Source organism: Oncorhynchus masou, chromosome 18, assembly GCF_036934945.1.
Source record: "Oncorhynchus masou masou isolate Uvic2021 chromosome 18, UVic_Omas_1.1, whole genome shotgun sequence".
Classification (NCBI taxonomy): Eukaryota; Metazoa; Chordata; class Actinopteri; order Salmoniformes; family Salmonidae; genus Oncorhynchus; species Oncorhynchus masou.
The window spans coordinates 22,868,583-22,894,515 of record NC_088229.1 but is presented as its reverse complement, the minus strand read 5'-3'; the positions used below and the strand labels follow the sequence as shown (position 1 = coordinate 22,894,515).

The 25,933-nt window shown below is 44.5% G+C and overlaps 1 protein-coding gene across 1 annotated transcript in view; it reads left to right on the top strand.

Moving 5' to 3' along the window:
• LOC135504249 (calmodulin-binding transcription activator 1-like) overlaps positions 1 to 25,933 on the top strand; it is a 672,226-nt gene that overhangs the window by 396,803 nt on the left and 249,490 nt on the right. The gene's annotated exons all lie outside the window — the stretch shown is intronic.

The window sequence follows — 25,933 nt, the reverse complement described above, 5'->3', positions numbered from 1 at the left end:
CTGCAGCAGAGGTAACTCTGGGTCTTTCTTTCTTATGGCAGTCCTCATGAGAGACAGTTTCACCATAATGCTTTATGGATGGACTGTCGTTTCACTTTGCTTATTTGAGCTGTTCTTGCCATAACATGGACTCGGTCTTTTACCAAATAGGGCTATCTTCTGTATACCACTTTTACCTTGTCACAGCACAACTGATTGGCTCAAACGCAATAAGAAGGAAAGAAATTTCACAAATGAACTTTAACAAGGAACCTGTTAACCTCTTGAAACTCCCCATCCCGGATCCGGGATCGTGACTAAAGCCTCAGGCTCATTAGCATAACGCAACGTTAACGATTTCTGAAAATCGCAAATAAAATTAAAATAATGCGTTTGCTCTCAAGCTTAGCCTTTTCTTAACAACACTGTCATCTCAGATTTTCAAAATATGCTTTTGAACCATAGAAATTGACTAATTTGTGTAAGAGTATGCAAAGCTAGCTTAGCATTTTGTGTAGCATGTAGCACGCAACATTTTCACAAAAGCCAGATAACCAAATAAATAAAATCATTTACCTTTGAAGAGCTTCTGATGTTTTCAATGAGGAGACTCTCAGTCACATGCCAAATGCGCAGTGTTTCCTGAAAGCGTCTGTGTGTAGGAGAAATCGTTCCGTTTTCTACATTGCGCCTGGCTACTGAAACGAACCGAAAATGCAGTCACCTACAACGTAAAACTTTTTCCAGATTAACTACATAATATCGACCGAAACATGGCAAACGTTGTTTGGAATCAGTCCTCAAGGTGTTTTTTCACATATCTCTTCATTGACATGCAGTTCGTGGAAGCTTGCTTTACTCTCTGTATTGTTTGGAAAAATACTGGCAGGTGACTTTTGCGCACCAATTTCGGCGCAGGACACCGGGCGGACACGTGGTAAATGTGGTCTCTTATGGTCAATCTTCCAATGATCTGCCTACAAATACGTCACAATGCTGCAGACACCTTGGGGAAACGACAGAAAGGGCAGACTCATTCCTCTTGCGTTCACAGCCATATAAGGAGATCATGACAAACAGAGCCTCAAAAATCCTTGTCATTTCCTGGATGCCATCTCATCTTGGTTTTGCCTGAAGCTCACGTTAAAGGGCACGCACAGAGAAGATCTTTGTATTTCTGGACACGTCAGAGTGTTTTCTTTCGAACAGTAGCAATTATATGCATAGTCGAGCATCTTTTCGTGACAAAATATCTTGTTTAAAACGGGAACGTTTTTCATCCAAAAATGAAATACTGCCCCCAGAGGTTCAAGAGGTTAATTTAAATGCATTCCCGGTGACTAGCTCATGAAGCTGGTTGAGAGAATGCCGAGAGTGTGCAAAGCTATCATCAAGGCCAAGATTTGCTACTTTGAATCTCAAATATAAAATATATTTAGATTTGTTTAAAAAAATGGTTTCTACATGATTCAACATGTGTTATTTCATAGTTTGGATGTCTTCGCCATTATTCTACTATGTAGATAATAGTAAAAATAAAGAAAAAACATGGAATGAGTATCAGTTTATAAACCTGATGCCATGGTATGGGGACATCGAAAATCTGTTCACAACTATCTTGAATTTTATGCAGAATAGTTGCCAACCCCCTTGACCGTAAGTGAAACTGATACATTTGATGATTTTTATTAGTCATTTTAAGCCATTTAAGCTTTAAGAGACCTTTAATAGTTTTAGCCCTCCAAAGTCATATTCATTATATGAACTTCATCTGGTTTTCCATTCCAAAATAAATGATTTATTTTTTACTCGCATCACTTGAAAAAACATTCTCCTGGAATCAGTGCAATTTTATTTATCTATTTTGAAGTTTTCTATCGAAATTGATAGTTGCAATATCCTTCAACTTTTCAGGAACGTGTACACAAAGCACATCATCTTAAGGTGTGTGTCTTTTAGAGACCCAATCTGTAATATCATACACTTATCATATTTGGGTTTTAATTCAGATAAACTGGAGAAATTATTCAGGTCCTCAATAAAACCATTCAGGGTTATAGATTGTGGACACAATAAAAACTTGAATCATTCATTTCTAACCCCTTAATTTTATAATTGGATCAGATTTTTATTGAAAACAATTCAATGGCCATAACAAACAAGTATGGTGAAAGAGGGCAACCCTGTTTTATTCATCTTAACAATACAACATTCTCAGAGAAATTACCATTATTTATAACTTTACATAAAGTAGTGTTATACGTAACTTTTATCTATTTTATAAGAGATTCTCCAACTCTGGCACTTGTAAATACATTCTAGACGTACTTTATTGAAGGCTTCCTCAAAACCTGCATTTATTTCTAATAATTGTCTGTTATCTCCAATATATATTAATTTTAAGACTTTTAAAAATTCTATGAGCAATACATTTTGCCAATACACTTTGCCAATACATTTTGCCAATACATTTTGCATCGCAACATTGAAGGGTGAAGGGCCTCAAAATGTTTTGTGAACCTGGGTATTTATACTGTCCCACCTGGCTCCTGCTTCAGCAGGAGAGTAATCAATCCTTCTTTTGTGTGTCAGACAGTTTATCATTTATATATGAATTATTAAAACATGCTAGTAGTGGATCAATCAATAATTCATCAAATGTTTGCTTTATTTACAGTGCATTCGGAAAGTATTCAGACCCCTTCATTTTTTCCACATTTTGTTACGTTACAGCCTTATTCTAAAATGGATGAAATTATTTTTTCCCACATCAATCGACACACAATACTATATAATGACAAAGCAAAAACAGAAATGAAAGCAGAAATGTTTGCAAATGATTTAAAACAAAAAAACTGAAATATCACATTTACATAAGTATTCAGACGCTTTACTCAGTACTTTGTTGAAGCACCTTTGGCAGCGATTACAGCCTTGAGTCTTCTTGGGTATGATACTACAAGCTTGGCACACCTGTATTTGGGGAGTTTCTTCCATTATTCTCTGCAAACCCTCTCACGTTTTGTTAGGTTGGATGGAGAGCATTGCTGCACAGCTATTTTCAGGGCTGTTCGATCGGGTTCATGTCGGGGCTCTGGCTGGGCCACTCAAGGACATTCAGAGACTTGTCCCGAAGCCACTTCTACGTTGTCTTGGCTGTATGCTTAGGGTCGTTGTCCTGTTGGAAGGTGAGCCTTCGCCCCAGTCTGAAGTCCTGAGCACTCTGGAGCAGATTTTCATCAAAGATCGCTCTGTGAATATTTCCCTCGATCCTGACTAGTCTTTCAGTCCCTGCCACTGAAAAACATCCCACAGCATGATACTACACACCACCATGCTTCACCATAGGGATAGTATTGGCCAGGTGATGAGCGGTGCCTGGTTTCCTCCAGACGTGACTCTTGGCATTCGGGCAAAATAGTTAAATCTTGGTTTCATCAGACCAGAGCATCTTGTTTCTCATGGTCTGAGAGTCCTTTAGATGCCTTTTGGCAATCTCCAAGCCTTGCTGTCATGTGCCTCTTACTGAGGAGTGGCTTCCGTCTGGCCACTCTACCATAAAAGCCTGATTGGTGGAGTGCTACAGAGATGGTTGTCCTTCTGAAATGTTCTCCCATCTCCACAGAGGAGCTCTGTCAGAGTGACCATCAGGTTCTTGGTCACCTCCCTGACCAAGGCCCTTCTTCCCCGATTTCTCAGTTTGCCCGGGCGGCCAGCTCTAGGAAGAGTCTTGGTGGTTCCAAACGTCTTCCATTTGAGAATGATGGAGGTCACTGTGATCTTGGGGACCTTCAATGCTGCAGAATTGTTTTGGTGCCTTTCACCAGATCTGTGCCTCGACACAATCCTGTCTTGGAGCTCTACGGACAATTCCTTCAACCTCATGGCTTTTATTTTGCTCTGACATGCACTGTCAACTGTGGGACCTTATAGAGACAGGTGTGTGCCTTTCCAAATCATGTCAAATCAATTGAATTTACCACAGGTGGGGGAGACATACAGGAGGCCTGGTTCTGGGAGCAGGCACAGGACACACCAGGCTGGGGAGACACACAGGAGGCCTGGTTCTGGGAGCAGGCACAGGACTCACCAGGCTGGGGAGACATACAGGAGGCCTGGTTCTGGGAGCAGGCACAGGACTCACCAGGCTGGTGAGACATACAGGAGGCCTGGTTCTAGGAGCAGGCACAGGACTCACTAGGCTGGGGAGACATACAGGAGGCCTGGTTCTGGGAGCAGGCACAGGACTCACCAGGCTGGGGAGGTCTCGAGCGTAGAGCCTGCACAACCCGTCCTGGCTGGATGGTTACCTTCGCCCGGCAAATGCGGGGCACTGGCACAGGACGCACTGGGCTCTGCAGATGCACCGGAGACACAGTGCGCAGCGCCGGCGTAGGATATCCTGGGCCGAAGAGACGCACTGGAGGCCAGGAGCGCCAAATACTCTTTGGAGCTGCCTCTCGTGCCTGCTCCGCTGTGCCAACTCCTTGTTTTGTCGCCGCTCTGCTTTTGCAGGCCTCTATCTCCTCCCTTGGACGCCGATATCCAGCCTTTGCCCAGGGTCCCTCTTCCAAGATCTCCTCCCATATCCATTCCTCCAGAAAACGCTGCTCCTCCCGGCCACGCCGCTTGGTCCGTTTGTGGTGGGTAGTACTGTCACGAACATCGTCAGGATCAAATGACCGGATCAAGGTGCAGCGTGGTGAGCGTACATTTCTTTTATTATGAATGTCGCCAACAAAAACAAGAAACAACAAAAACGAACGTGAAGCTTACTAGGGAGATACAAGCCACTAACAAACACAACTACCCACAACTAAGGTGGAAAAACAGGCTGCCTAAGTATGATTCCCAATCAGAGACAACGATAGACAGCTGTCCCTGATTGAGAACCATACCCGGCCAAAACATAGAAACACAGAACATAGAAATAAAGAAACTAGAATGCCCTCCCTAGTCACACCCTGGCCTAACCAAAATAGAGAATAAAAGCCTCTCTATGGCCAGGGCGTGACATTTGTTCCACATTTTGTTACGTTACAGCCTTATTCTAAAATGGATTGAAGAAATGTACGCTCACCACGCTGCACCTTGGTCCGGTCATTTCCCTAATGACGTTCGTGACAAAAAGTTAACAGTTATGAATCATTTCCGATTGCACTGTATATTGGGATATTGTTAATGGAAAATGTTGTAAGCAGATTTTTTTCATAGAAAGAATACCTAATGAAAGATAGGGCGCTAATACTTTTTTAAAAGGAGACATTGATTTTTATCTTACATTTTCCATTGTGGCGCTGTGGCTTCTAACTGGTGTTAATTCAGTGTGACGCTTAGGGCTCTTAACAACACTGTGTCACTAATCACAGATTTAATTTTGGTGTCTTTAAAAGAGGATCTATATTCAGAAGATAGCACTAACAACAACTCAACACCGACTCTTCAGTATTAGGTCTACTTTTGAGGATCCTTCATGCTGCAAGCTATTCCCAACGAATCTGTCTCCTTTCCACCAATCAACGTCTAGGAAGTCCCCTAACCATGAAATACAGTGAGCTATGCCTCTGGCCAACAGAGCAGGTCAGACATCAGCTCAGACATACAGACAGCAGTCTCAGAGTAGGAGACGGGGTAGGTGGGTGTAATAGTGTGGCATGGCTGTGTGTGTGTGTGCGTGTGTGTGTGAGTCAAGTGTGTGTGTGCGTGTGTGTGTGTGTGTATGTGTGTGAGTGAAAGCTAGTCAAAAGAGAAGCACATGAATCATGGCTGGAGTTGAGAGTGGATCGATACAAAGCCAAGAAGAAAGAGGACAGCACAGAGTGGTCCATCACCAGACCACCCTTCAGTGTGTCCCTGCTGTGTCCTGCTAGGTCTGATGTTAAGGTTAAATTGCAGAGAAGAGAGAGTGAGGTGTTGGTGGTTTCCAACTAGCTCAGAAACACTGATATACTGAGATAGATGAATAAGTAGAATGATGAGGCAATGTATTAATGGCTGCTGTCCTGAAAGGGATCGCTCCTCTGTCTGGAATGTGTGTGTCGCACGTGTGTGTGTGAATACGTGCAATGGGACGGGCAGGCATGGCACAGCAGTGGTCACTTCCCATTAAGTGAGTGAGAAGCCCCGAGCTGAGGGGCTAGCGGTTTTCACAGGGTCCATCTGTCCCAGCAGCACTAACCTAGCAGCATCACTAGTTAGTGTCAGACTGGGCTGAAGCCCTGGCCTGGCTGGCTCTTTAAACAACAGCATACAGTGGAATATAATGGCCACACTCTCCCCTTTGTACCACAATGCTAGGGAGCAAAGGAGGCTTATAATTTGGTCGATAAAGGTGAAGGACGTTTCATCGCTATTCTGCTCTCTCTTTCTCTTTTTTCCCTCGTTCCTGCGCTCTGCTCTGTCTCAGAGTGAAATCCAGAGATAAGGCCTGTGTTTAATGGAGCTTAATCCCACAGATTTGAAATATGGAGCTGTGAGGTAATTCCCTCACTGCTCGCCATTTCCCATCCGTCTCCACCAACACATCATGAGGTCAGGTGACCAGCTTACAGTCCCCCTTCAGCCCCATGCTAGGACAGACAGACAGACAGACAGACAGACAGACAGACAGACAGACAGACAAGACAGACAGATAAGACAGACAGACACACAGGCAGATAAAACAGACAGACAGACAGACAGACAGACAGACAGACAGACAGACAGACAGACAGACAGACAGACAGACAGACAGACACACAGACACACAGACACACAGACACACAGACAAGCAGGCAGGCAGGCAGATAAAGACAGACAGACAGACAGTGCCTGTCTATGTGTCTGTGTGTGTCTGCCTGTCTGTGTGTCTGTCCATCTGTCTGTCTGCTGGCGACCAGAGCATTATATCCAGCACACACACTCCTCCCAAAGTGATGAGCTGACACTAAGTAATTTGCTGTACATCCTGGCAGTGAAATTATTTTCAATCCCGGCCCATAAAGCTCTTGTGACAGGCGCTATGCCGAGCCCTCTCATTCCCTCTGACACTCTCTGTTTGAGAATAGCTAGTCTGCACTTCAATTTGCCTCACCACTCGCATGTGGGGGAGACTTGATGTGCGCCTCATTGTGGAAGTGTGAGATTGTCCATGAGGATGATTGGAGCAATAGTGGTTGTTAGAGATAGGGAGGAGGTGAGGTGAGAATGACAGAGAGTATGAATGTGTTTACTGTGTGATTCTGTAAACATGTTTGCATGTGTGAGGGAAAGAGAGATAGAGAAAGAAAGAAAAGAAAGAAAGAAAGAAAGAAAAAGAAAGAAAGAAAGAAAGAAAGAAAGAGAAAGAAAGAAAAGGAAAGATAGAAAGAAAGAAAGAGGGGGAAGACTTATTCAATCAGTATTAATATAAAATCCCAGTGGAATAAATGCAACTCTCCTCTGATTTTCTCTCCTCTCATCACCTCTCCTCCACTCCCCTGTTTTCCTCTCTTCTCTCTCTCTCTCTCTCTCTCTCTCTCTCTCTCTCTCTCTCTCTCTCTCTCTCTGTCTCCGTCTTGCTCTCTCACTTTTCTCTCTATCTTCTCTTTTCTCTTCCCTCCTGTCTTCTGTTTCCATCCTCTTGTCTGTTCTCCACGTCAGCGCTCAGGGAGAGGACACCTAATTGTCTGGGGAGTGAACAGACACACACACAAAGCACACTCCACAACACACAAACACATTACAACTATTGTCCAAAACAAAGACAGCAGGCGTGGCTACTCATGCAGACTTGAGAAACAACCATGCAGGCATAAGTGTGTCAGAGTGAAGGGGAGAGGAGGAGTGTTTGACAGGTGAGGAGGCACATTGTCCTCTATGGTAGCACTGTCTCTGGCAAGGCTACATCAAGGTCTCAATCGCCCACCCTTCATCCAACCCCAGCCAACCCCAGCCAGTGCCAACAGAACAGGGCCAGACTTCTCTGCCAAGGTCCTCTCCATCTCCTCTTCCTCCTTTCCTCCCCTTGCACAGCACATCACAGCACAGTTCTCCTCTCCTTTGCATAATTACCCTGGTAATTGTGGAGGAATTGACTGCATCACCTGCTCCTGTGAAGCTCTGGCGTTGTTTAATAAACAGCTGGAATGTACACCACATGTTGTTGGAGAGGACGAGGGAGAGCATATTGGGGAGAGAGGGAGAGCATATTGGGGAGAGAGGGAGAGCATATTGGGGAGAGAGGGAGAGCATATTGGGGAGAGAGGGAGAGCATATTGGGGAGAGAGGGAGAGCATATTGGGGAGAGAGGGAGAGCATATTGGGGAGAGAGGGAGAGCATATTGGGGAGAGAGGGAGAGCATATTGGGGAGAGAGGGAGAGCATATTGGGGAGAGAGGGAGAGCATATTGGGGAGAGAGGGAGAGCATATTGGGGAGAGAGGGAGAGCATATTGGGGAGAGAGGGAGAGCATATTGGGGAGAGAGGGAGAGCATATTGGGGAGAGAGGGAGAGCATATTGGGGAGAGGGAGAGCATATTGGGGAGAGAGCATATTGGGGAGAGAGGGAGAGCATATTGGGGAGAGAGGGAGAGTATATTGGGGAGAGAGGGAGAGCATATTGGGGAGAGAGGGAGAGTATATTGGGGAGAGAGGGAGAGCATATTGGGGAGAGAGAACGGGTTGGATAGAGGATGGGAAGGAGAGGGAAAGAGAGAGGGAGAGCATATTGGGGAGAGAGGACGTGTTGAATAGAGGATGGGAGGGAGAGGGAAAGAGAGAGGCAGAGCATATTGGGGAGAGAGGACGGGTTGGATAGAGGATGGGAGGGAGAGGGAAAGAGAGAGGGAGAGCATATTGGGGAGAGAGGGAGAGCATATTGGGGAGAGCATATTGGGGAGAGAGGGAGAGCATATTGGGGAGAGAGGCAGAGCATATTGGGGAGAGAGGGAGAGCATATTGGGGAGAGAGGGAGAGCATATTGGGGAGAGAGGGAGAGCATATTGGGGAGAGAGAACAGGTTGGATAGAGGATGGGAGACAGAGGGAAAGAGAGAGGCAGAGCATATTGGGGAGAGAGGACGGGTTGGATAGAGGATGGGAGAGAGAGTGAAAGAGAGAGGGAGAGCATATTGGGGACAGAGGACGGTTGGATAGACAGAGGGTGGAAATGGGAGAGAGAGGGCAGTAGAGGACGATAGAGGGAGGGGTGGAGGGAGAGAGAGAGAAGAGGATATTCATGTATTCATGTTAATACAGGCAGCTATGTAGCTGACGGCAGTGTATCGGGATTAGGAACACATCTCCTTAATTTGTTATGGAAGTGTATGCACATTGATTTGGCCTATGGAAAGAGATTTGTGAGAGAGAGAAGTAATGAGAGAAGGAGATGGATAGATGTAGAGAACTAGAGAGAGAGAGGGAGAGAGGGAGAGGCCTCTCCGAGCTAATACCATTAAGGGGCTCTGATGAATCGACACCCTCCATGTGTTATTAACATCCGCAGAGCAGAGTAGAGAGGTCCCAGCAGACAGACCTAGGCCTCATACCCTTATACATACCCCAGGAATCCAGCTCTGCTGTCTTCAATTAGACCAGCCTTGATTTGATTCCCTCAGCTGTGCCCTCTGAAGGGGTGAGGAGGAAGGGTGAGAAAGATGGCATGATTGATGAGGTGGATGTGTTTTTTAGGAGGGTGTGTGTGTCACCCCCTTGCCCTGCCTGGGGGACAGCAGGCGATCAGTGTGACCAGTCTGTGATGGGGGTGAGTGGGTGTACTGGTGTAGGGCAAATGCATATTGACGGGCTCTTATTGAGGCTGACAATCATTGTTTCTACCTTCCAAGACTGGCTATTATATTTTCCCTGTCTGCTCAGAGATGAAATGGGTTGAAGTAATATTTTTTCTATCTATCATGGCATCTGGAAATACCAGGCTTCTTCTCCTAACAATCATTGACCTCGCCGGGCGACCTCAGCCATCTTTCAGATCTCTGCTGCAAAACACTCTATTTCCATAAACCATCCTGCGTTTACTAATCCATGCTGCAGGTAATGGTCATGTAATTGTGCTGTGACTTTGGTGAGGATAACTGATTGATGTAGCCTAGTGTGAGCTAGCCTTGAGGAGGTCTTCATTCTCTGAAGAAATAATGAAGAAATGCATTCCGAGGTTAGAACAGTTAGTTCTGTTCCGTCCTCCTTCTATTACCGTGTTATTACCGCTTGATTTCGTGGTAAAAGTCCTATCTACCAAGATTAAGCCCGAAACACATGGCCAAGATACATCCTTAACCCTACCCACTTCCCTACTCTGACAGTCTCTTACTGTCATTCATCAACATCTTGGGTCCATGGAGCAAAAAATGGGGCAAGTCAGGTAAGTGTCCCAATTCAGTAGTTTTGAAAGGCAGTAACTAATGATATCTCCGTAGCTGTGCCCTGATTGGCTGTTTCCCGCACAACTTTCCTTCCTGTTCCATTGTGTATGTTGTGTGGCTGGATGGCCAGCTAATGGAGTGCCTCTGATGAATTAGGGGGGCTAACTCCCTCCAAACATAGCCTCCCAAGGTTAGTGGCTGACTGGTACTAGGCGCTAACACTAGACGCTAACGCAACATTACCATATCCAGGGGCTTTAACTGGCTAACACAGATTATTGTTGCATCTCAAATAGTACCCTATTCCCTATATAGTGCACTTCTTTTGTCCAGGGGCCAAGTGAATAGGGTGCCATTTGAGATGCACTCTAACAGCCTCGAGGAAGCTGAATGACAATGGAGAAGTCAATCACACTAGAGGATCAGTCTGAGACAGAGGGGTTTTGCTTGAAAGCAAGAGATTGGCTTTTAAAGTGGAAAAACTGCACTGATCTCAGACCATTGGTGTTCTGACTGGCCTCCATCTCCCGACTGTCTCTTTGTCCAATTGTACATCTCTGTCTGTTGAGACACTGGCTCATTCAGTCAACAGTCGTTTCCTTTATTCTTTATTGAGTGGTTATTTACATCACTGCCATGTGAGGTCTTACAATACAATATCTCATACATGGAACAAAGTGCTGCTTACTGAATGTGTTGTGCTGAGAAACACGTTCATATGTCACCTGAATAGCACCACGCTGCTTTTTACACATAGGATATTACTGGAAATGCTACGTTGCTTTGTTAGGAGCTTGTTTTCAGGTGGCCAATACTACAAGGCACAAAGGCTCAGGGGAGATTACTAATGCAGAATAGACTTGACTAAACACATGCACACACATGCATGAACACACACATGGGATACACAGACACATATTTTCACACACGTACACATATTTTTACACACACATTGTCACACCAACCCCCACACACCTAATCATACAAGTTAGAGCCACATACATCCACCCACACATTTGCCATGTGTGTCTACAGGGAGCTGGCTGAAATGTCAACCTGTGTGCTTGGCTGCCTCTTCTCCTCCAAACAAGACGGCTCTCTCTCTCTCTCTCTCTCTCTCTCTCTCTCTCTCTCTCTCTCTATCTCTCTCTCTCTCTCTCTCTCTCTCTCTCTCTCTCTCTCTCTCTCTCTCTCTTCTTACTGCACAGCAGCACCTGGTGGTGACAGTAAGGACAGGGGATATAAAGTACTACTGCCATAGTGGAGAGGAGAGGACAGCACAGGGGATATAAAGTACTACTGCCATAGTGGAGAGGAGAGGACAGCACAGGGGATATAAAGTACTACTGCCATAGTGGAGAGGAGAGGACAGCACAGGGGATATAAAGTACTACTGCCATAGTGGAGAGGAGAGGACAGCACATGGGATATAAAGTACTACTGCCATAGTGGAGAGGAGAGGACAGCACAGGGGATATAAAGTACTACTGCCATAGTGGAGAGGAGAGGACAGCACAGGGGATATAAAGTACTACTGCCATAGTGGAGAGGAGAGGACAGCACAGGGGATATGAAGTACTACTGCCATAGTGGAGAGGAGAGGACAGCACAGGGGATATAAAGTACTACTGCCATAGTGGAGAGGAGAGGACAGCACAGGGGATATAAAGTACTACTGCCATAGTGGAGAGGAGAGGACAGCACAGGGGATATAAAGTACTACTGCCATAGTGGAGAGGAGAGGACAGCACAGGGGATATAAAGTACTACTGCCATAGTGGAGAGGAGAGGACAGCACAGGGGATATAAAGTACTACTGCCATAGTGGAGAGGAGAGGACAGCACAGGGGATATAAAGTACTACTGCCATAGTGGAGAGGAGAGGACAGCACAGGGGATATAAAGTACTACTGCCATAGTGGAGAGGAGAGGACAGCACAGGGGATATAAAGTACTACTGCCATAGTGGAGAGGAGAGGACAGCACAGGGGTTATAAAGTACTACTGCCATAGTGGAGAGGAGAGGACAGCACAGGGGATATAAAGTACTACTGCCATAGTGGAGAGGAGAGGACAGCACAGGGGATATAAAGTACTACTGCCATAGTGGAGAGGAGAGGACATCCCAGGGGATATAAAGTACTACTGCCATAGTGGAGAGGAGAGGACAGCACAGGGGATATAAAGTACTACTGCCATAGTGGAGAGGAGAGGACAGCACAGGGAATATAAAGTACTACTGCCATAGTGGAGAGGAGAGGACAGCACAGGGGATATAAAGTACTACTGCCATAGTGGAGAGGAGAGGACAGCACAGGGGATATAAAGTACTACTGCCATAGTGGAGAGGAGAGGAGAGGACAGCACAGGGGATATAAAGTACTACTGCCATAGTGGAGAGGAGAGGACAGCACAGGGGATATAAAGTACTACTGCCATAGTGGAGAGGAGAGGACAGCACAGGGGATATAAAGTACTACTGCCATAGTGGAGAGGAGAGGACAGCACAGGGGATATAAAGTACTACTGCCATAGTGGAGAAGAGAGGACAGCACAGGGGATATAAAAGTACTACTTCCATAGTGGAGAGGAGAGGACAGCACAGGGGATATAAAGTACTACTGCCATAGTGGAGAGGAGAGGACAGCACAGGGGATATAAAGTACTACTGCCATAGTGGAGAGGAGAGGACATCACAGGGGATATGAAGTACTACTGCCATAGTGGAGAGGAGAGGACTGCACAGGGGATATAAAGTACTACTGCCATAGTGGAGAGGAGAGGAGCACTCTCGCTGCCCAAATATACAGACCTAAACTCAGCACCCTCACACCCCACGCCATCCTGTCTTGTCACACGCAGACCTGTCAATCCGCTTTGAATTGACGACGTTCAAGCCTTGCCAAAGTTTTGAGGGATTTCAGATATGGCTTTCCCAAGCCAAGGAGTATAATGAATGAAAAGCCCTGGTCCCAAATTGATTTCAAACTAAATCAAAATCCCAGTATTCAATTATCTCCTGGAGCTGGCCAAGGGGGAACTTTAAAGTTATAAAGGAAGGGGAGGGAGGGAGGGAGGGAGGGAGGGAGGGGGAGGGAGGGAGGGAGGGAGGGAGGGAGGGAGGGAGGGAGGGAGGGAGGGAGGGAGGGAGGGAGGGAGGGAGGGAAGGGAGTGAAAGAGTAGGGCGACGACAGTGCACAGTAGAATGTAAATGACTTCCTCCTCCCTGGTGTGGTGATGTGTCAGAACAGGTGGCCCGGTGGAGGCTGTGTCTGTGGCTGATGAATGAGCTGTTGAAGTGCAGCCCATTGGTACAGCCCAGGCAGCTAGCTGGTGGCAGCTCACATTCTGCCTAGTTAAGCATTTGGCCCCCTCTTAATTAAAGGAATCATCCCAGGGACAGGCTGTACACAAGACAGATAGGGTGTTACATGGGACCAACTCTGTCTGCCTGGGTTCAACCAAACTACTTTGAAACATCATTATAGGATGACAGAAATCACCAGTTTAAAGGTAAATGTTTGATTATAGAATTTCAGATGTATACCAAATTCCTAACATAGTGTTTCTAAAGTAATTCAGTCAGTAATCATTTTAGGACAATTCGGAGTAGTTTGGAGGGCCCTTTCTAACATTATTATGTTACATGGTACGAATGCCTCCATTCAGAGTCTTTCTTTATGCGCATCTAAATATGTCTTCTAAATTCAAAAGCCATTAGTGGTGCATTTACCTTTTAAATCAAGCGTTGTTTTGGCCATGCAAACAAAAAACTGCTATTAAGCAATTTGTGTTTAGAAAGACAGCCAGACAAAGTGCACAGGGAACATAAAGCCTGAGCCATGATTGGTTATCTACGCAGGGACCAATGACTTTTTTATTGTATCAGAGCAGGAGGGTAATTATCGGTAAATTACAGAAACCTGTCCTGTCAGCGATATCAAGCAACACACTAATAAAGTGACTGACACAGAAATGGTGTTCCAAAAAACAAGTGGCCTTCGGACCCTGGCCCCACCTGACTGCTCTTGCTGCTGATAGGTTTATCGAATGTTTGGCTTAACTAATGAACGTCTGAACACAATTAGAGCGCACTATCTCTGAAATTAGGCCTGCCAGTGTTAATTACATAATTACTGAAGATGTCAGCTCGGCAGGGGGGACAGAGGTAGGGAGAACGAGCTAGGGCGGAGGTGAACTATAGATGCTTCTTTGATTAATGATCCCAGACTTTGCAGGAAAATATCGCCTTTGCCAAGAGAATTTAGAAAGGCCAGCATATTTGACAATCAGCCAGACCTTTCTTTCTTTCTTTCTTTGTTTCTTTGTTTCTTTATTCTCCCTTCTTTGTTGGTTGAGCAGCTCTAACGGCTGTGATCCTAGCCTGGCTCGGTGCTCCCTGTGACAGCCGTGTCTGGTGCTAATAGAGACTGCTGTTGTTATTCAACACTTTCCACTGATGAAGCTGCCGCCGTTTCTCTGTCGAAATTTGTGAACAGATTTATTCAAGGTTTGTTCTCATTAGCTGCAGGTCTTTGCTGTGTAACACAACACTGCTTGTTTTGTTATAGTACCAGACAGGGACTGTTCTGTTCTATTCCTCCATGAATCTGTAGTCTACCAATTAGAACTATATGGATGGCTTCCATCCTCTAGATTAACGTAATGTATGCTTTAGTTTTCAGACATCTTAGTCTAGATTTGGAGTTGAGTCTCCTTCCAGACAGAGCAAGGGACTGTACCTCTGCCATGTGGCCCAGCCCAGGCCCAGACAGTAGAGGCAGAGAGATTAACATTCTATTGCAGTCTGTCCTTCTGTCTGGCACCTCCGTGGCCCAGAATCCTCTGGGATGGACACGGCTTTACTGTATGTTAGTGGCTCAGACTCAGGGGTGCCAGGGGTACAGAGTGGCGTTCAATGGGGCACAGATATGCATGGTGCTGGCAGGACCAGGGCGTCCCCCATAACGAGATGCATATGAGCAGCCATGGTGTATAATCACACTGTATTACTGCCATCCCCGAGACAGGGAGGGGGTCATCGCCACAGCTGTTTCAAAGCCGACACAACCCCTTCTTCCACCCCACCATCTCTCCAGTACTGTCAGTCCTCTCCTGCGTCAGTCAGTCCACCAGAGTACAACCTGACAACCAGCCACGCGCTCAGCCTCGCCCACCTTCACCCCGCCTCACCCAGCCCCCCCCCCCCCTTACATCCACCCTGCGCTTCAGTAGTCTGCTGTTTCCACAGGAAATTAGCCCGACGTCCCTGAGGTAGATCTCGTGCATAGTAAGAGATTGTTTCCAAGCTAGCTGTCAAGGTGTTATGCAGCTTTGCATTCATTTGCGGCTCCATTCTTTGCAGCCTGGTGGCCCGGTGTCCTGGGACTCTCTCTCTGTGACCGCTGTGATTTGTGATGTGACTCCACCGTCATCCTTTCTACTTCTTGCTGTCCTGACTAGCAAACTTATCATTGGCTGACACTTTGACAGTCCAAGAAAAGTGTCTCTCTTGTCAAAACAGACCTCAGGTCTTAAGTACTCTCACTTCAAGCACTGAACTTCTTCCAGCTAAATAGATTGCATCCGGAGCATCGTTACAATGGCTGGTTCACAGAGCGGTGTTGATTATTCAGTTCAATATTTTCATGAATATGTTTAATGTTGAGTCTTTAGAGGTGACTTCTAGGTCAAATAGTAACTCTTCTGTCTGAGACATCTCTCCTGTCCTTATCCTCCAGTTGGTGTTATACTGCTTTCACATAGGATTCAAGGTATGTTGCCTGTAAAAACTATTTTCTTTCAAGCCCTATTTTTGTACTTTTTTTGATGAGCATTCTTTGTTTATACAGCCATTGTTTTTGCCAGGAAGGAGCAAGAGACATTTGACTTTGACCCTGTTGACCATTGTCATGGTAAACTGACAGCGACATGTTCTAAATTCCTCCGTTCAAATTCAGACCTTCCACTGCCTTCCACAGTAAAGCGAAAAACTCACCAGAAGTGGGCGGGCGGAAGCAAGCAGAGCAACGCGGGTGGAAAGGACAGGACAGGCGGAGAAGTATGCTAGCAGGATAGTCCATATCCTGAATGATCTTTGTTGATAGTGATGTTGTGTTTCCATTAGTGGATAAATAGTGGATAAGCCTCAACCCGTAGCTACCTCTTCCAATTCAAATGAGCTCAAATTTGTAAAAAAAAATGTAATGTGACTACAGCGCCAGTGATAAAACAATAATAGAGACACGTTCTAATTGAGCGAGGTGTCAAAGCAGACAACCCACACGCCCGGCTTCGGTTGGTTCATTATCATTCAAAACAATGCATTCTAAAACAAATCACACTTGCCTTACACGCTCACCTTTGGTGAGTTTAGGCAATAGGTTAGCAGCTTGCCATAACCTACTTAAATCATTTGTAAATAATGACCTTATATTTTCCTGTTATGGTGAATGAAATGATGGCTTCTCAAAACGTCGTCAGATATGTTCGGGTGATCACATGAGCTGGCTAGACAAAACAATGTATTATCAATTTGTTTATCCAGGTCCTAAGAAACGTAGACATATCAGTGTGGATGACGGATCACCACCTCAAGCTGAACCTCGGCAAGACGGAGCTGCTCTTCCTCCCGGGGAAGGACTGCCCGTTCCATGATCTCGCCATCACGGTTGACAACTCCATTGTGTCCTCCTCCCAGAGCGCTAAGAACCTTGGCGTGATCCTGGACAACACCCTGTTGTTCTCAACTAACATCAAGGCGGTGGCCCGTTCCTGTAGGTTCATGCTCTACAACATCCGCAGAGTACGACCCTGCCTCAGACAGGAAGCGGCGCAGGTCCTAATCCAGGCACTTGTCATCTCCCGTCTGGATTACTGCAACTCGCTGTTGGCTGGGCTCCCTGCCTGTGCCATTAAACCCCTACAATTCATCCAGAACGCCGCAGCCCGTCTGGTGTTCAACCTTCCCAAGTTCTCTCACGTCACCCCGCTCCTCCGCTCTCTCCACTGGCTTCCAGTTGAAGCTCGCATCCGCTACAAGACCATGGTGCTTGCCTACGGAGCTGTGAGGGGAACGGCACCGCAGTACCTCCAGGCTCTGATCAGGCCCTACACCCAAACAAGGGCACTGCGTTCATCCACCTCTGGCCTGCTCGCCTCCCTACCACTGAGGAAGTACAGTTCCCGCTCAGCCCAGTCAAAACTGTTCGCTGCTCTGGCCCCCCAATGGTGGAACAAACTCCCTCACGACGCCAGGACAGCGGAGTCAATCACCACCTTCCGGAGACACCTGAAACCCCACCTCTTCAAGGAATACCTAGGATAGGATAAAGTAATCCTTCTCACCCCCCTTAAATGATTTAGATGCACTATTGTAAAGTGGCTGTTCCACTGGATGTCAGAAGGTGAATTCACCAATTTGTAAGTCGCTCTGGATAAGAGTGTCTGCTAAATGACTTAAATGTAAATGTAAATGTTATAGCACTAATACAATAAAAACATCGAAGAATAGCATGGCATATTTTGAGTTTAATTATGTTACTGGTCTGTGCATTTTATAGTGAGAATAATATTGTATAAAATATCACAGAATTGAACAGAAATGATATTTTTCCCACACAACTTGAGTGACACGAACATGTGGAACTGCTATCATATAATGAAAAGGTTGTATTCTGAAACGGAACACATGTCCTCATTTCTTTGCTATAGAAACATTACAATCTCTTTCCGATCATGTAAAGAAATACAAAAATCTGACCTGGATGAACCTCGGTAGGATCATTTCAGAAAGTTGCGTTGGATATGGGCTTTGATACACGTTGGACATGGGCTTTGATACACGTTGGATATGGGCTTTGATACACGTTGGATATGGGCTTTGATACACGTTAGATATGGGCTTTGATACATGTTGGATATGGGCTTTGATACATATGGGCTTTGATACGTTGGATATGGGCTTTGATACACGTTGGATATGGGCTTTGATACACGATATGGGCTTTGATACACGTTGGATATGGGCTTTGATACATGTTGGATATGGGCTTTGATACACGTTGGATATGGGCTTTGATACACGTTGGATATGGGCTTTGATACACGTTGGATATGGGCTTTGATAAATGTTTGATATGGGCTTTGATTTGGATATGGGCTTTGATTGGATATGGGCTTTGATACACGTTGGATATGGGCTTTGATACATGTTGGATATGGGCTTTGATACACGTTGGATATGGGCTTTGATACACGTTGGATATGGGCTTTGATACACGTTGGATGTGGGCTTTGATGGGATGTGGGCTTTGATACATTGGATGTTTTGATATGGATATGGGCTTTGATACACGTTGGATGTGGGCTTTGATACACGTTGGATGTGGGCTTTGATACACGTTGGATGTGGGCTTTGATACACGTTGGATATGGGCTTTGATACACATTGGATGTGGGCTTTGATACACCATCACGGGTTTTCTCTTCTTTTAAACTCTCCAACATCTATTTGGGCTGAAGAAAGATACACTACAAATCACCAGTAGGTGAAGTTGGAGATGTATACATATTAACCCCACATTTATTAACTAAATATAAGGGCTTTTAAATATTTACCTGTCAAAGTCTAGAAAAATCTATGAAATTTCAGTGTGCATTCCCCCAGGGTAAAGCATTTCTGTGACGATAGACAAGGACAGCTCAAGGACAGAACTACATACATTTAAATGGAGAGAATAAATTAATTTAAAGTATTTCTGTGAAGCTTTGTGATTGACAAGGACAAGTTTGATGTTGGACAACAATAGAATGTTCAGGATTTATTGGCCGCCAAAGATGGTAAGATGAAAGGCAACATTTATACTGAGGGGTTGGAGGGACTTTTAAATGCATTACTGCAATCAGGAATAGGTTGGTTGGTGAGATTAATAAAAGTACAGGCTTTGTTGCCGAAAAGCAAATAAATGGTGGCAAGGTAAAGTTGTCAGGAAAACGTCTTGGTATACAAGGTATATGAGTATGGTGCTCCCACCAGGTGTCGAGGACTCTGCAGAGGAGGGTGATTACCCTGAAGCCAGTCCCAGCCCAATCCCACCTCAGCCCAACAGCTTTATGGCTCTCTGACCACAGGCTCTATTGATCACGCCAAGCTTTATGGGGGCAGTAAAAAAAAGTCCCATGATGAATTTGATGGGTTTATGAAAACATTTTCAGCAACCTCTTATGGATCCAGGGGAGAACCTATCTGTAATCCCTGGATTGTTCTGTGGGTTCTGCTGGCTTCTCATCAGAGTACTTCCTCTTAGTACCCCTCTTTCTCCTCTCCCCCCATTCCCAATGTTCCTCTTCCTCATCCTCCCCTTTCTCATCCTCTCCTACCTAGTCTTTTTCATCCGCATGATGAAAATACATCCTCAAGGTGGCTGTGCAGGTTGACCTGGCTGATACTGATAACACAGGGCAGTGCAGTCAGTGACTGAATAGGATGCATGGTAGGACAGATCAGACAGGCCCTCTGGTGACTAAGCTGGTACACAACTCTTATGACACAAATTTAACAGGGCTATGCTTAGTAGAACTACTAAACATGTATGTGCTTGTGTGTGTTTGTTGACATCTTCATTTTCTGGCCATCAACCATAATCTACACAACACAATCCTAACTCCATCCTGTGTACTCCCAAGAGTGTGCTCGCCACACCAGCCCAGAGGATTCTATGCCTGACCTCTTCCCATCAACTGAAGGCTTTTAGGACAGTTGGGTTTAAGCAGTTTGAGTGAGTCAGTGAAATGGGTCAGATAGTGGCCCATTTTCCCCTAACGAAGCTCTCCTTCACCACAGAAGAACAGAAGGTGGACGTCGGTCACAGTGGGGGAGCCCTGGGAGAGAGAGGAGAGGAGTCTGGCACCCCTCGGGAGCTGTCCCCATGAAGAATCGCTGAAGCAGGGAATTCAGCAGCCCACGACTCCTACTGCAACAAAGGACTGTCCTCCTGCTCCTCCTGCCTCCTCACTCTGGCGTGGCATCCCAAGGGGCCCTAGTCAAAAGTAGTGCACTATGAGGAGAATAGGGTGCTTTTTGAGGTCGCTGCCCAGCACTGGCTGCAGCTCTCTGGGGATCTAGTCAGTGTCTCTTAGAGCTGCTGTTCCCTACTAGCTGCCCACTACTGTTGTTAACTGCTCTCTCTGCTCCACCCTTTTTCTCTCAATTTATAGAAGCTGAGGCTTGAGAGGTGCCAACGTAGGATGGTCCTTTTATATGGCAGCATTTACAGCTGGCCATTAAAGCTTTGCTACTTGATTGTCCTAAAAGGAAAGTGTAGTGTCTAGTTTCAAGTTTTATTGTCACGTGCACAAGTACAGGGAAATGGCTTTCTTTCAAGCTCTTTCCAACAATGCAGTAATCAATATCAGTAGTACTATAAAATAAAGTAAAGTAGAACAAAAACACGAGAAATAGAAATAAGAACAGGAGAAGTAAGTAAGCTATATACAGGATCAGTTTCAGGGACAGTAAGCTATATACAGGATCAGTTTCAGGGTCAGTAAGCTATATACAGGATCAGTTTCAGGGACAGTATCTATATACAGGATCAGTTTCAGGGACAGTAACTATATACAGGATCAGTTTCAGGGACAGTAACTATATACAGGATCAGTTTCAGGGTCAGTAAGCTATATACAGGATCAGTTTCAGGGACAGTAAGCTATATACAGGATCAGTTTCAGGGACAGTAAGCTATATACAGGATCAGTTTCAGGGACAGTAAGCTATATACAGGATCAGTTTCAGGGTCAGTAACTATATACAGGATCAGTTTCAGGGTCAGTAAGCTATATACAGGATCAGTTTCAGGGACAGTAAGCTATATACAGGATCAGTTTCAGGGTAACTATATACAGGATCAGTTTCAGGGTCAGCTATATACAGGATCAGTTTCAGGGACAGTAAGCTATATACAGGATCAGTTTCAGGGACAGTAAGCTATATACAGGATCAGTTTCAGGGACAGTAAGGATCTATATACAGGATCAGTTTCAGGGACAGTAAGCTATATACAGGATCAGTTTCAGGGACAGTAACTATATACAGGATCAGTTTCAGGGACAGTAACTATATACAGGATCAGTTTCAGGGTCAGTAAGCTATATACAGGATCAGTTTCAGGGACAGTAAGCTATATACAGGATCAGTTTCAGGGACAGTAAGCTATATACAGGATCAGTTTCAGGGACAGTAAGCTATATACAGGATCAGTTTCAGGGACAGTAAGCTATATACAGGATCAGTTTCAGGGACAGTAACTATATACAGGATCAGTTTCAGGGACAGTAACTATATACAGGATCAGTTTCAGGGACAGTAAGCTATATACAGGATCAGTTTCAGGGTCAGTAAGCTATATACAGGATCAGTTTCAGGGTCAGTAAGCTATATACATGATCAGTTTCAGGGACAGTAAGCTATATACAGGATCAGTTTCAGGGACAGTAAGCTATATACAGGATCAGTTTCAAGGACAGTAAGCTATATACAGGATCAGTTTCAGGGACAGTAAGCTATATACAGGATCAGTTTCAGGGTCAGTAACTATATACAGGATCAGTTTCAGGGACAGTAAGCTATATACAGGATCAGTTTCAGGGACAGTAAGCTATATACAGGATCAGTTTCAGGGTCAGTAAGCTATATACAGGATCAGTTTCAGGGTCAGTAACTATATACAGGATCAGTTTCAGGGACAGTAACTATATACAGGATCAGTTTCAGGGACAGTAACTATATACAGGATCAGTTTCAGGGACAGTAAGCTATATACAGGATCAGTTTCAGGGACAGTAAGCTATATACAGGATCAGTTTCAGGGTCAGTAACTATATACAGGATCAGTTTCAGGGACAGTAAGCTATATACAGGATCAGTTTCAGGGACAGTAACTATATACAGGATCAGTTTCAGGGACAGTAACTATATACAGGATCAGTTTCAGGGACAGTAAGCTATATACAGGATCAGTTTCAGGGACAGTAAGCTAGTAAGGGACTATATACAGGATCAGTTTCAGGGTCAGTAACTATATACAGGATCAGTTTCAGGGACAGTAAGCTATATACAGGATCAGTTTCAGGGACAGTAAGCTATATACAGGATCAGTTTCAGGGACAGTAAGCTATATACAGGATCAGTTTCAGGGACAGTAACTATATACAGGATCAGTTTCAGGGTCAGTAAGCTATATACAGGATCAGTTTCAGGGTCAGTAACTATATACAGGATCAGTTTCAGGGACAGTAACTATATACAGGATCAGTTTCAGGGTCAGTAACTATATACAGGATCAGTTTCAGGGACAGTAAGCTATATACAGGATCAGTTTCAGGGTCAGTAAGCAGTAAGGGACTATATACAGGATCAGTTTCAGGGTCAGTAACTATATACAGGATCAGTTTCAGGGTTTCAGTAAACTATATACAGGATCAGTTTCAGGGTCAGTAACTATATACAGGATCAGTTTCAGGGTCAGTAACTATATACAGGATCAGTTTCAGGGACAGTAAGCTATATACAGGATCAGTTTCAGGGTCAGTAAGCTATATACAGGATCAGTTTCAGGGTAAGCAGTAAGGGTCTATATACAGGATCAGTTTCAGGGTCAGTAATCTATATACAGGATCAGTTTCAGGGTCAGTAAGCTATATACAGGATCAGTTTCAGGGACAGTAAGCTATATACAGGATCAGTTTCAGGGTCAGTAACTATATACAGGATCAGTTTCAGGGTCAGTAACTATATACAGGATCAGTTTCAGGGACAGTAAGCTATATACAGGATCAGTTTCAGGGACAGTAAGCTATATACAGGATCAGTTTCAGGGACAGTAAGCTATATACAGGATCAGTTTCAGGGACAGTAACTATATACAGGATCAGTTTCAGGGATCAGTAAGGGACTATATACAGGATCAGTTTCAGGGTCAGTAACTATATACAGGATCAGTTTCAGGGACAGTAACTATATACAGGATCAGTTTCAGGGTCAGTAAGCTATATACAGGATCAGTTTCAGGGTCAGTAACTATATACAGGATCAGTTTCAGGGACAGTAAGCTATATACAGGATCAGTTTCAGGGACAGTAAGCTATATACAGGATCAGTTTCAGGGACAGTAACTATATACAGGATCAGTTTCAGGGACAGTAAGCTATATACAGGATCAGTTTCAGGGTCAGTAAGCTATATACAGGATCAGTTTCAGGGTCAGTAACTATATACAGGATCAGTTTCAGGGACAGTAAGCTATATACAGGATCAGTTTCAGGGTCAGTAAGCTATATACAGGATCAGTTTCAGGGTCAGTAACTATATACAGGATCAGTTTCAGGGTCAGTATCTATATACAGGATCAGTTTCAGGGTCAGTAACTATATACAGGATCAGTTTCAGGGTCAGTAAGCTATATACAGGATCAGTCTCAGGGTCAGTAACTATATACAGGATCAGTTTCAGGGTCAGTAACTATATACAGGATTTCAGTTTCAGGGACAGTTTCAGGGTCAGTAACTATATACAGGATCAGTTTCAGGGACAGTAACTATATACAGGATCAGTTTCAGGGTCAGTAACTATATACAGGATCAGTTTCAGGGTCAGTAACTATATACAGGATCAGTTTCAGGGTCAGTAACTATATACAGGATCAGTTTCAGGGTCAGTAACTATATACAGGATCAGTTTCAGGGACAGTAAGCTATATACAGGATCAGTTTCAGGGTCAGTAAGCTATATACAGGATCAGTTTCAGGGTCAGTAACTATATACAGGATCAGTTTCAGGGTCAGTAACTACATACAGGATCAGTTTCAGGGTCAGTAAGCTATATACAGGATCTTTCATATACAGGATCAGTTTCAGGGTCAGTAAGCTATATACAGGATCAGTTTCAGGGACAGTAAGCTATATACAGGATCAGTTTCAGGGACAGTAAGCTATATACAGGATCAGTTTCAGGGTCAGTAACTATATACAGGATCAGTTTCAGGGTCAGTAAGCTATATACAGGATCAGTTTCAGGGACAGTAAGCTATATACAGGATCAGTTTCAGGGACAGTAAGCTATATACAGGATCAGTTTCAGGGTCAGTAAGCTATATACAGGATCAGTTTCAGGGACAGTAAGCTATATACAGGATCAGTTTCAGGGACAGTAAGCTATATACAGGATCAGTTTCAGGGTCAGTAACTATATACAGGATCAGTTTCAGGGTCAGTAAGCTATATACAGGATCAGTTTCAGGGTCAGTAAGCTATATACAGGATCAGTTTCAGGGTCAGTAACTATATACAGGATCAGTTTCAGGGTCAGTAAGCTATATACAGGATCAGTTTCAGGGACAGTATCTATATACAGGATCAGTTTCAGGGACAGTAAGCTATATACAGGATCAGTTTCAGGGACAGTAAGCTATATACAGGATCAGTTTCAGGGACAGTAAGCTATATACAGGATCAGTTTCAGGGACAGTAAGCTATATACAGGATCAGTTTCAGGGACAGTAAGCTATATACAGGATCAGTTTCAGGGTCAGTAAGCTATATACAGGATCAGTTTCAGGGTAACAGTAAGGGTCAGTATATACAGGATCAGTTTCAGGGACAGTAAGCTATATACAGGATCAGTTTCAGGGACAGTAAGCTATATACAGGATCAGTTTCAGGGTCAGTAAGCTATATACAGGATCAGTTTCAGGGACAGTAACTATATACAGGATCAGTTTCAGGGACAGGGATCAGTTTCAGGGACAGTATATACAGGATCAGTTTCAGGGTCAGTAACTATATACAGGATCAGTTTCAGGGTCAGTAACTATATACAGGATCAGTTTCAGGGTCAGTAAGCTATATACAGGATCAGTTTCAGGGTCAGTAACAGTAACTATATACAGGATCAGTTTCAGGGTCAGTAACTATATACAGGATCAGTTTCAGGGACAGTAAGCTATATACAGGATCAGTTTCAGGGTCAGTAACTATATACAGGATCAGTTTCAGGGTCAGTAACTATATACAGGATCAGTTTCAGGGTCAGTAACTATATACAGGATCAGTTTCAGGGTCAGTAAGCTATATACAGGATCAGTTTCAGGGACAGTAACTATATACAGGATCAGTTTCAGGGACAGTAACTATATACAGGATCAGTTTCAGGGACAGTAACTATATACAGGATCAGTTTCAGGGACAGTAACTATATACAGGATCAGTTTCAGGGTCAGTAACTATATACAGGATCAGTTTCAGGGTCAGTAACTATATACAGGATCAGTTTCAGGGTCAGTAACTATATACAGGATCAGTTTCAGGGTCAGTAACTATATACAGGATCAGTTTCAGGGACAGTAACTATATACAGGATCAGTTTCAGGGTCAGTAACTATATACAGGATCAGTTTCAGGGTCAGTAACTATATACAGGATCAGTTTCAGGGTCAGTAACTATATACAGGATCAGTTTCAGGTTCAGTAAGCTATATACAGGATCAGTTTCAGGGACAATAACTATATACAGGATCAGTTTCAGGGTCAGTAACTATATACAGGATCAGTTTCAGGGTCAG